Source organism: Pinus tabuliformis, chromosome 3_2 (assembly GCF_031772625.1).
Source record: "Pinus tabuliformis cultivar Carrire ecotype Pingquan chromosome 3_2, CPIR1, whole genome shotgun sequence".
In the NCBI taxonomy this organism is placed as follows: Eukaryota; Viridiplantae; Streptophyta; class Pinopsida; order Pinales; family Pinaceae; genus Pinus; species Pinus tabuliformis.
This window is the reverse complement of record NC_142302.1, coordinates 531,554,154-531,566,328: the sequence shown is the minus strand read 5'-3', so window position 1 is coordinate 531,566,328 and position 12,175 is coordinate 531,554,154.

The following is a 12,175-nucleotide window of genomic DNA, read 5'->3' as shown; positions in this document are numbered from 1 at the left end:
CAGGGAAAATGACTTAGTTACCTCAAAATTGTGCCCATTGAACTTTAGAAATAAGGGCAGCCACCCTTCCTTCTCCAGCCACTTCTTGCTATGAGGGTATGCCTCTAATAACTCCAGACCCTGTGGCTCAAGACAAAAATGTGACCTTAATCTTGCCAAATGTTGTGTGTAAGGAAGTGTAGGGTTTGATTTGGCCCTTTCAGCTTCCACAGGATGGACAAAGTGTTTTTAGGATACAATGGGAAGGGAGATAACTCGATTAGGTGAGTGAAAAATGAAATGAAGGTGGGTCGAGGTGGTGCATAACATGATCATGATTTAAAATCATGATCTATTATTGCAGGATTCATTGGGAAATAAATGTTGTACATTTCGAGGTGTATTGGGAGTGGAACCTCATGTCATGATGTGGAATGGCCGCCATTTCAATCAAGGGTGAATGTGACTCATAATAATGCAATTTTTTGTTTTAAATATGTACCATTACCTTAGTCCTTAAACAATTGACATTGAAATTACCTTTTTTAACTTACCATACGACCATCAGGTACCTGATGGTGCATGTCCTTGCTAATGATGAGCTATTCAAAAATAGTATCATTTGTGGGATCATGAGGTTTAATGGCGTTGATTTTCTTTGAATATTTTAGAAACTCACTTATGTCTTGTTAGATCATTGAAAATATGCTTTAATTGAAATTAATTGAATAAAATTGGGAGTGCAATAGCCAATATTCTGCTACAGGAAATTCTTCTACAATAAATTCTTCTACATGAAATACTTCTTTAGGAAATCATAGCTTCTGTAGGAAATACAGGAATACCAATGAATGAATCCTAACAAAATGAAAAAGTAAATTCCTTTCACTATTGTTGTTAGAAGTTGTTGTTCCCTTCTATTACTAACTAATATGGATCTTTCTTTGGAACAATCTGGAAATCCATCTTCACCTATCCTTGTATAGTTTATTGCCACTGAATAAAGGTGTTGAAGTTGAATTTGGAGTGATCTCGTTAGATTACCAATCATTAAGGTCAATTGTTAACCAACACAAGGTTCATCACCAATAATGAGAGCGAGGATCAAGGTACAACTGATGCATCCTAGCAGCTGTGAATAGATGAGTTGTTGTTGAACCCCCTGTAGGATCCAACAGTCAAGGAGAATTAATTAATCTCCATTGCTACAGGAGAGATAACCTGTCGTTGATGTATATAGGTTTCAAGGCATCACATATCTCTAATCTTTGACCCAGATAAGGTGCCGATGTTGATGGGCCGAGAATTTTGCAAGGAGGGCCTTAGAGAATCGCACATTAGTCTAACGCAAGGAAATCAAATAGTTATGAAACAAAATTTATTTGGGGATATCGAGGTATCTACTATCCTATTCTTTTAATGAGCCCAAGGTAGTTTCTTCATATTTCAATTTTAGAGAGTCTGAAATACCGAAAAAGAAAACTCCAATGGTATTCTTTTTCCGTAAGTAGTCAATTGGAGCAGGAAAATGTATAAAACTCTATCCAATATACCCTCCTCTCATGGTTTACTAAGCACAATAAGGAAAAAAGTAATCTCAATTTATTATGATAGAGGATTAAGAAAAGGTGGTGAAATAGATACCCCACTTTCCTACCATTTCCAGCTCTTTCTTCTTCACAATCTCCTCCAAAAATTCCTCCTTAGATTGGGGCTTCTGATATAACTTAATCATATTTCCCATTTACCAAGAAGGTTACATTTTCATCATCTATTGTCTTGAATCGAACAGATCCATTATCAAAAATTTCTCGATCTCATAAGGACCAAACCAATGTGTTTTAAACTTTCCTTTAAAATTCTTAAATTTTGAATCAAACAACAATGCCCAGTCTCCCTCTTTAAACTACTTCTTTTTAATGTACTTGTCTTTCCATTGAGCCCTTTTTTGTTGGATAAGGTCAATATGCTAAAAGGAATTTGGTGTAATCTCATCTAGTTCATTGAGCTACATGATCCTCTACTGTTGCACCTTAGTGAGATCTATGCCCAAATCTGTTGACATATTAAAAGTTCCGAGCCAAAATTGAATTGGAAATAAAACTTGTTTTCCATATACCAATTCATATGGAGAAAATCTGGTAGTGCTTCTTGAGGTGATTTTGTAGGCCCATAAGGCTCTGGAAGTTGATATGACCAATCCTTTTGTGTAGTTGTAATGTCTTAATTAGGATTGTCTCCAACACTTTATTTGTTGATTCCACCTACCCATTGACCCGTGGATGGTAGGGAGTGGACTTCCGATGAGTAATATGATATTTTTGCACAATTATCTACACAAGATTAGATACAAAATGGGTGCCTTTATTAGTAACAATTTCCCTTGGTACCCCAAATCTTACAAAAATATCAAAAAAGGGAAAATCTACCAGTACTTTCTTCATTTCTCTAGGCACTTCTCTTTCCTCCACCCACTTCATAACATAATCAGTACATACTAAAATATACTTCTTACCTTTTGACATAGGATTAATGGGGCCTACAAAATAAAGATCCCACCTCTCAAATGGTTCCATGAGAACTTGTGGCTGGAAAGGCATCTCGTCTACCTGAACAGGTCGCCCTATTCTTTGGCAACTATCACACTTTTGAACATACTCCTTTTCATCCTTAAAAGACTTGGCCAATAGTAACCCAAGCGAAGGATTTTATATGTTTCTCATCCATCTGCAAAATTCCCCCAACAAGGTTCATTGTGACAAGATCTCAAGATATCATATACCTCGTCCTCTCTGAAAAACCTGCGAATAATCAAATCAGGACCAGTGAAAAAGATATCTCCTTTTATCCAGGAGTAATTAACACTTTTTCTAATAATTTTCTTTTTCTGATTAGATGATAAGTAAGGTGGTAAATTCCTTGTAGCAAGGTAATTGGCCATACCTGCAAACCAAGGTGATTTGTCATAAATGGAAAACAAGTTCTCATATGGGAAGCTATCATTAATAGGAATGTCCCCACCTTCATGGTTGAGCTTGGAAAGGAAATCAACTACCTAATTTTCTCTTCCTAGCCTATCCAATAATGTTATGTCAAATTCCTACAACAGCAAAGGCCACCTAGTAATTATTCCCTTATTAAATAGTTTATTCATAAGGTACCGAATAACAAAATGCTCAATATGTAAAAAAAATTCATACATGTTAATGTAATGTCTAAAATTATCAATAGCATAAACCATAGCAAGGAACTATTTTCGAGTTACAGTGTAGTTTAATTCAGCAAGAGTCAAATTTTTACTAACAAAATAAATAGCATAGGTTACGAGGTTTTCTTTTTGGCCCAATACTTCTCCTAGAGCTGAATCAGAGGCATTTGTGGAAATATTAAAGGGAAATTTCCAATCTAGTCCTCTCAAAACAGGTGCTGAAGAAAGCTTATCCTTTAGTGTACCAAATGTAGTTTGACATTCATCATTCCAATGAAAGATTCTTTTGTTAATAATTTAAACAGTGGTGGGGCTACCTTGGAAAAAAATTCAATAAACCTTCGGTAGTAGCCTGCATGCCCAAGGAAACTTCTAACTCCTTTTTGGTCGATTGGGGGAGACATATTTACAATCACTTCAATCTTTGCCAAATCAAATTTAATTCCTGCAATAGAAACATGATGACACGAAACAATGCCTTCAGTCATAGTCGTAAAACACTTTTCATTACTTAATGAAAGATTATTTTCTCTACATCTTTGTAAAAACTTCCTAATATTAAGTAAATCTTCTTCAAACATATCACATATTACCATGAAATCATCCATGTAGACCTTTACGCAATCATGTAAAATATCAGAGAAAATGTCAAGTATCACCCTTTGAAATGTGGTTGTTGTGTTGCATAGACCAAATGGTAATACTTTATATGCATAAGTACCCCATGGACATGTAAATATTGTTTTATCCTAGTCCTCTGGAGCTATCCTGATCTAGTTATATCCACTGAACCCATCCAAGAAAGAAAAGTACTTCTTTCTTGCTAAGGAGTCCAATGCTTTTTAATATGGATTTATTTAGTTCCCTATAATCTACACACACTCACCATTTTCAATTCTTCTTAGGGACGATAACCAATGGAGATACCCATTGGTTGTCTAAAATAAGATAAATGAACCCTACGTTTAATAACCTCTGAAGTTCATCTTTTACAATTTATCTTAAAGCAAGGTTCATCCTTATTTGTGGTTTCCTTATAGGCTTGGAATATCCTTTTATATAAATATGATGAATGCAAGTGTCCGGGTGAATGCCCCTCATATCTGTATATTCCCAAGAAAATGTATCTAAAAAAGCTTCCAATGACTGTCTTAATTGATTTCCTTGTTCGTGAGTTAACGCAACACTGATATTTAAAGTTTTCTTGGAAGAGATGTCAATTACCTTTCTCCCACATTCAATCGTTGAACATGTAGGAAATATAGATAGAAGGGGTGAATTTAATTCATTCGCTCTACTATGTTCTTGGAAGTTCTGCTCTAGTATATCAACAATGGCATCTGTTTCATGATTTGACTATTATTCTAAATGCTGAGAAAAATAAATGTTTGAAATATAACAATTACTTAGATTTTCCTTAGTGTTTTCCTTAAGGATCATAGCCTAGGCTATGGTCAAAACTGGGTGAATAATTTCTAAACTATGTTCTTCCTCAACCCAATCAGTGTCTTCTAAATTTAATATGGGTTTGGGAGGGGGATATAGGTTGATATGTTGGGTTCCAGCCCCATGGGTGATGGTCATGTTTCCTAACCTACATCCTATGAAGGCATCTGCTATAGCCAACCAAGGTCTCCCCAAGATCAAAGGATGCCCTCCCAAACTATTCTTAGGCTGAAGAACATAGGAATATGCAGGGTATTCCCAAGAATCAAATGAAATGACAACATCTTCCAATACACCCTCAGGTTTGACCTTAGATTTATCTGTTAATTCCAAAATAGTAGGGTGGGAAGAAAATCAAAAGCTCCTATACAGGATAGTGTTTCTCTTGACATTACATTAATGGTTGCACCTAAATCAATTAAGGTATTTCTTATTGGGTATACATTGATGAAGGTAGTAACCAGTGGGATTCCAGGGTCTGCATACTTTTCAGTGGAAAGTACAGTGGACATAAGGCTTGCAAGTTTTCCACCTACTTGGATTGTAGTGGGTTCTTTCTTTTATCTCCCTAGATTTTTGCTATGTAGTTCTCTAACTGTTTAGCAAAAAATGGGATGTCCCTAATTGCTTTCATCAAGGGTACCTTGATGCATACGTTTCTTAATTCGGAAGCTAGATCAAATTCATGTTGTTTTATTATTTCTTTGATCTCCAACCTCTCTGGAAAAGGAGGCTGGACAATTTGAGATGAGGAAGATTCTTGTGATTTTGAAATGTGTTGTTATGGTATTACTTGTATGTTTTCTATTTCAGGTATATCACAGGTTTCTTCCTCCATAATCTCTTCAATCCTTTCTAGTTGGGTCACCACTTTTCCTAAACTAAGTTTAATTTCCTGTAGAGATGCAAGCAATTCCTACAACAAAAGGTACATAAATTTCCTGCAGAGGCTACGATGTGATGCCATAGGTAGGACAAGTGGGATAGGTGGCTGCTCCAACATTGTAAGTAGGTTGGACGTCTTTATTGTTGGGTTTGGATACTGGCTGGGTAGAAAGTTGTGTGGGACGTGGTTGAGTTGGTGGAGAAGGCAACTAATGTTGTGTTTCTGGCATGGGTTGTGGTAAACATAAATGTTTAGGGGGAAAATTTGGTGTAGTAGGGTAAGGAAAGTTTCCCTACCAAGGTTGTTGTGGAGGACAAGGTTACCAATGCATTGGAAAATTCCACATCCGATTCTGAGTATAATGAATTTGAAAATGTTGTTGTGACATAGCTGTACAACATGGTGGCCATGGATTTTGATGTGCCATTGTATAAAGTGAATTTATAGCTTCTTGATCTACTAAGTATGCTACTTTAATCTCTGGATGAGAAGGACACTTATCAGTAGAATGATCAACTTCATAGATTTGACATACCTCTATACTGGATGTAGGACAGTCACTTAAGGGATGTTTCTTCCTACATTTAGAGAAGAACATAACCATGGCCTTTTCCACTTCCTCTTGTTTCTTATTAGCCTGAAAAACATCCAATTGTGAAGACAATGTGCTAAGAATGTCAGATTTAAAATTTCCAAATAAATTTCCAATTTCAGTTCTTGTTACCCCAGCCTCTGCAACTAATTTGGTGAATCTGGAAGAAGTATCTCTTGATCCTCTCCCAACCTTAGAATTTCCCCTCAAATTTCATCAACACAACTCACACTCATCATCATCACTCAATTTTGATACATCACCTGCTCCCATCAAGTACAAATCCTTGAGAGATTCTGGTCTTGTTGCCCTTAGAAAAATTGTTCTCAAGGTTTCCTTGTTCACCTGGTTCATATTGGTTCTTTGAAAATTGTACTGTAATCTTTCTTGGAAGTCCTCTAGGCTTTCTTCCTACTTCTGGACAGTAATCCTAATACTTTTTCAAGAATACCTTCTTCATGTCAACCCATGTTGAAATGGAGTTTTCACTCAATCCCATAAACCACCTGAGGGTTACATATTTTAATGTGGTAGGAAACAACTTCAACTATTGAGAATTTGAAAAATAATCATAGCTCTTTCACAATACATCAAACTCAGATAAGAAGGAATTTGGAACTTCACTAGAGGTACCACGAAAATTAGGCAAAGAAGAGAGAGGAATGTTTTCCATCTAATTGGCCCCAATATAATATTTGATAGGAAATTCGAATGTAACTGGTTCCTCTTCCTTCTCATGATAGTCCCCATCTATAGTACTAATACCCTCTAGATGATCCATATAAACCAAAAAGGAGTGGGACCCTAGTGAGCTATAGATCCTTTAGAGTCAGTTGTCTAGAACTCTGGTTCTTGAATAGGATTAAAGAGGAATTCCTATTTAGGTTGACCACTAAGGAAATATGATGTCCCCCTAGTAAGAGGAAATTCTTGATGAGAAACAACAAGTAATTCTCTGATAGAAGGATCCTTCTCTGTTGTGGGGGTATTGGATCGACTGTCGATCCCTATTCAGAACTATTAGTCCTCAGTTCAGATTCCCCTGACTCATTTGCCTTGTTCTTTACAAACTTATTTTTCCCTACCATTTTATTAGTGAATGAAGTGGTGCTCACACCACCACTAAAAATATTTGAAATTTTATATTGGCCCCTATTTATAAAAAATTCAAAACTTCTACTTACCAAAAAATCAGGACATGGCTTTGGCGAATTCTAATATCTGCAGGTGCATAGGGCTTACCCCAATTATTACCACTTCAACTCCCCATGTCCTGAAGAAACTCAAACAAAAATAAATCACACTAAAACCCTTGTTAGGTGTTGTGCAAAATATATGCAGGCTAACACCTCTAGTGGAAAAATACCACTCACATAATCCCAAATTTTCCCTTCTCCCTCTCAGCACATAGCATAAAAAGTTATGGAGCAGATAATTCATCTCTCAACAACATCTAAGATTGCTAATGCAGATCAAGAGAAATATTAAGGATCACACAACAATTTAAATCATACTCATTCCATTCATTCAAACTTACAAATCTGAGAAAAATATGCATGCCTAGTTCTATCTTTTAAACAAATTAAACCATTCATGCAATAAACTCAAACATTAACCATGAAAGGAACATGCTTCCATGAAAATAAAGAAGAGAATTGGAACTGTCTGCAAATCTACTTTCAATACATAAAACATAATTAAATTAAACAAAAACTACAACTACTAGATTTGTGAGTGAAGGTGGCTCTCTCTCAGTCACAAGCCTTTGATAAATGAAGGGTTTATAGAAAAATCAACAGAACATAAGTTTATATTGATTTTAAAAATAAAACATTACAACAGTACAGAGGTACGATATATATCTCTCAACCTATATCTATTAACCTTTCCTATTATCCTCCTAGTTCCATTACAAATCAGATCCATTGTTCTTATACATCCTGCAGGATAGCGCCTTTGCCTAACTAAGTAAAAATTACAACTGTTTGCTAAAATGAGAAAAAGACATAGTACATAAAAATCATTGGTTTTCTACATGACTGGAAGCATGGAGCAAACCTACATCTATTGAACATGAACTGCTTTTCCCAAAATTGGCTGAAATGAGAAGGACGCGAGTTGGGCAGTTGAGAAAGCTAATTATGGAGTAGCTGATAGGATAGAATCCATGTGGAAGTTTTTTCCAACAAATCCCATATTCCTAGTTCTCCTGGGAGTGATCGAAACATATCTAACCATCACGTTGTCTGCAGGAAATTTTGTCATTTCTACATGAAATCGGCGTTGCTACAGGAAATCAGAGTTGCTGCAGGAAATCAAAGATCTATCTAGAAATAGATATTCTGCAAGAAAGTCGATTAGTTCTTCTGAGAGTCATTAATTAGTCAAATTAGGTAGCTTTCAATATCAAATTGCTTAGGAATAAGGAAAAATGATGTGTTTAAATGATTTCATACCTTAGAGTCTGAATCACCTTTCTTGGTCAAAATGTGGCACTAAGTATCGAAAGGGTGGTAATTAGATAGGAAAAAGGGGTATTAAAATAGGTAAATCCTTCTTAGGAATGTTGTCAAAAAGTGGCCAAAACCTAGTCCCAACATTTCCCGTCAAGTTGATGATGATAAGATGAGCTATGTGCTAATTGAGTACCCAGACAAGAAAATAATTTCATCCAAAACCTTCCAGTGAAAATGAGATTTATGTCACTTAGAATAATCTTTAGGTTTCCATGTAAATTTTGAATTGTGTCCATAAATTCAATAGCAACTATAGTAGCTTTAAATGGATGAGATAATGCACAAAAATATGCATACTTGGTAAGTCCATTAAGTACCACCATTATGACACTCTTTCCTTCAAAATTGGGTAAAACTGTGATAAAATCCATTGAAACCTCCTCCCAACATTGACCTGGAATGGATAAAGGATGTAACAAACCTGGGGACATGATTGTCTCAACTTTATTTTGTTAGAAAACCAAACATTCCGCCACAAAATTTTGAATATAAGATTTAAGGCCCTCCCAAAAAAAATTCCTTCTTGACCCTTTGGTAAGTTTTTAAAAATCCTAAGTGCCCTCCTAAGGGAGAGGTGTGAAATTCCCAATGAATCTTTTTGTTTGAGTTGGGAATTCCTACAAAGGTATAAGCAATATTTGTACCATAATGAATCATTTTTCCAGCTAAATGTATCAGATATGTTGGGATCTTGCTACAACTTTTGAATGAATGTCCACACTTCTTTGTCATTCTTCCATTCATCCCTGGCTTCGATTATCCGATATGGTTGGATAATAGAAATGGCACAAAGCAATCCTTCCACATCCTCATACTTTCTTGAGAGTGCATCTGCAACAACATTTTGCTTCCCTTTTTTGTAGATGATTTCAAAGTCATAACCCAACATCTTTGTGACCCATTTTTACTACCCTTCTAAAGATAATCTTTGTTTCAAAAAGTATTTAATACTATCATGATATGATTTTACCTTGAAGTATCTTCCCATTAGTTAAGGTCACCATTGCTTTAGTGCATGCAGTATTGCCAACATTTCCTTCTCATAAATAGTTTTGTGTAAATACTTTCCTTTGATTGGATGATTTTGAAAAGAAATGGGTCTTCCTTCCTGCATTAAAACAACACCAATTCCATTTCTTTAGGAATCACATTCCATAATAAAGGTTTTTTGAAGTTTGGTGTAGCTAAGACTAGTGATTGGTATATTTCCTCTTTACGATGTTCAAAGGCCTTAGTTGCTTATGGAGTCCAAGGAAATGCATCTTTCTTCAGTAATGTTGTTAGACTTTCTACTATTCTCCCATAACTCTTGACAAACTTATGATAATACCTTGTCAACCTAAGAAATCCTCGAAGATTCTTTATGGTTGTAGGGATTTTCCATTCCTTAATGGATTTAATTTTGGTAGGGTCTACCTTAACACCCTCATGAGATACAATACGACCCATATATTCCACTTCCTATACTCCAAAGAAACATTTGGATGTTTTTTCTTATAATTGTTTCTCTTCCAATAGTTTGAGAACCCTATCAACATGTTTAACATGATCCTTCCAAGACTTGTTGCATATTAGTATATCATGAAAAAGCACAAATTTCCAAGGAAAATTTTGAAAATGGAATTCATCAAACCTTGAAATCTAGAAGGTGCATTAGTAAGGCCAAAAGGCATCACCAAAAATTGATAATGACCCTCAAGAGTTCTAAATGTTGTTTTTGAAATGTCTTCAATCTTATTCTAATTTGATGATATCCTAAACAAAGGTCCAACTTGGTGAAGTAAATTGGTCCATGGAATTATTCCAACAATTCATCAATGACAGGAATGGGAAATTTATCTTTGATAGTGAGCTTGTTGAGCTCCCTATTATCTAGTCACATGCACCATGATCCATCCTTATGCACCAATACTGCGAGAGCAGAAAGATATGTTTGACTAGGTTCAATTATACCAACGTCTAGCATTTATAGAACCATATGTTCAATTTCACTCTTTTTGGCATAGGGATATCTATAAGGTCTGATGTTTGGAGGAACACTTACTGGAATCAAATGAATACCATGCTCAAGATATCCAATAGATGCGATGGTTTTGGAAGTCTCAAATACATTGGAATGTTGTCCATGAATTTTTTGGGATCTGGAGAAATAGATGATTTCGATGTTTGAACCTTTAGTGACCATAATTGTGAAATTACACCATGTTTTTATTTCTTTAGAAGCTTTTTCATGCCATTAGAGTTAATTATATTTCCTGGATTCCCTGCGATACCCCTTAATTCTACTTCCTTTGCTTCCCAAAAAAGTTTGAAGAAATGTGCTTGAAAATTAAAAGCTATCGTACCCAAAGATTGTAAACATTGGACTCCTAGTATGACATCAACACCACCCATTGGAATGGAAATCATTTGACTATTCGATAAATATTCCACCATGGTTAGCTTGATATTATGGCACTTTCTAGATAAATTTATAGTTCCTCCATTTGCAGCCATCACTTCACACTTTGGTGTTGGATATAAGAATCAATTCATTTCCTTGGATATCTTACAATGAATAAAATTATGGATACTACCTGAATCAATCAACACTATTACCTTTTTTTTCTTGATATGTCCTTCTATCTTGAGAGTTTGAGGAGCAGTAATTCCTCCCAATGCATTAAAAGATATGGTTGAATTCATTTATTTTTTCTATAGGTTTTGTTCCTAGTGTATATCCTATTATTTTTATGTTTCTTGTTCATTTCTTCCTCCTCTTCACAACCCATGTAAAATAATTTCTTCTCAGCACACTTATAATATTTAGTGTATTTTCTATGACAACTGTAACAAATCCATTTTCTCCTTTTTCTTAAAATTGTTGTGGTGTTAACCTTGTAGGTTGTGGAAGTCTAGGAGAAACAACACTTCCATATTTATAGTTTTGAGTGGTAGACTTCCTTGTTTCCATCATTTTGCTTTCAACTTTTCTTGCCACCCTAAATGCCTTCTCCAATGAATCAGGTTCCCAAAGGAGAACCTCATGTTGGATGTTATCCTTTAAATTCCCTATGAGGAAATCAATACTATGTTCCTCTCAAATATCATTTACCCTTATATTCAATTTTTGGAAGTCCTCAATGTGGTCTGCCATTGAAACCTTTTGTTTGAGATTTATCAATTGGCTAAAGAAGGTGTTTCTCCTTGTATCATCATAATTTGTTATCATTTCCTCCATAAAAATTGACCAAGTGAAAAGTAGTTTAAGATAACAAATCCATGAATACCATACAAACTGATTGGGTTCTTAATATAAAGTTGCAATGCGTACCTTTTGTGTGTGTTGCACATTTTGGAGATCAAAATATTTCTCCATCTATTGTATCCATGTTACCGGATCCTTGCCATCAAAATTCCTCATATAGATCTTTGGAATATAGTGGTTCTTCAATCCAATGTTAGATTCTATGAAATCATGATTAAAATTTATTTTTTTCTCATTTTGAGTTTCATCTAATATCTTTTCACCATTAGGAAGCATTTCTTGTAACAACTTTGTGAAACCT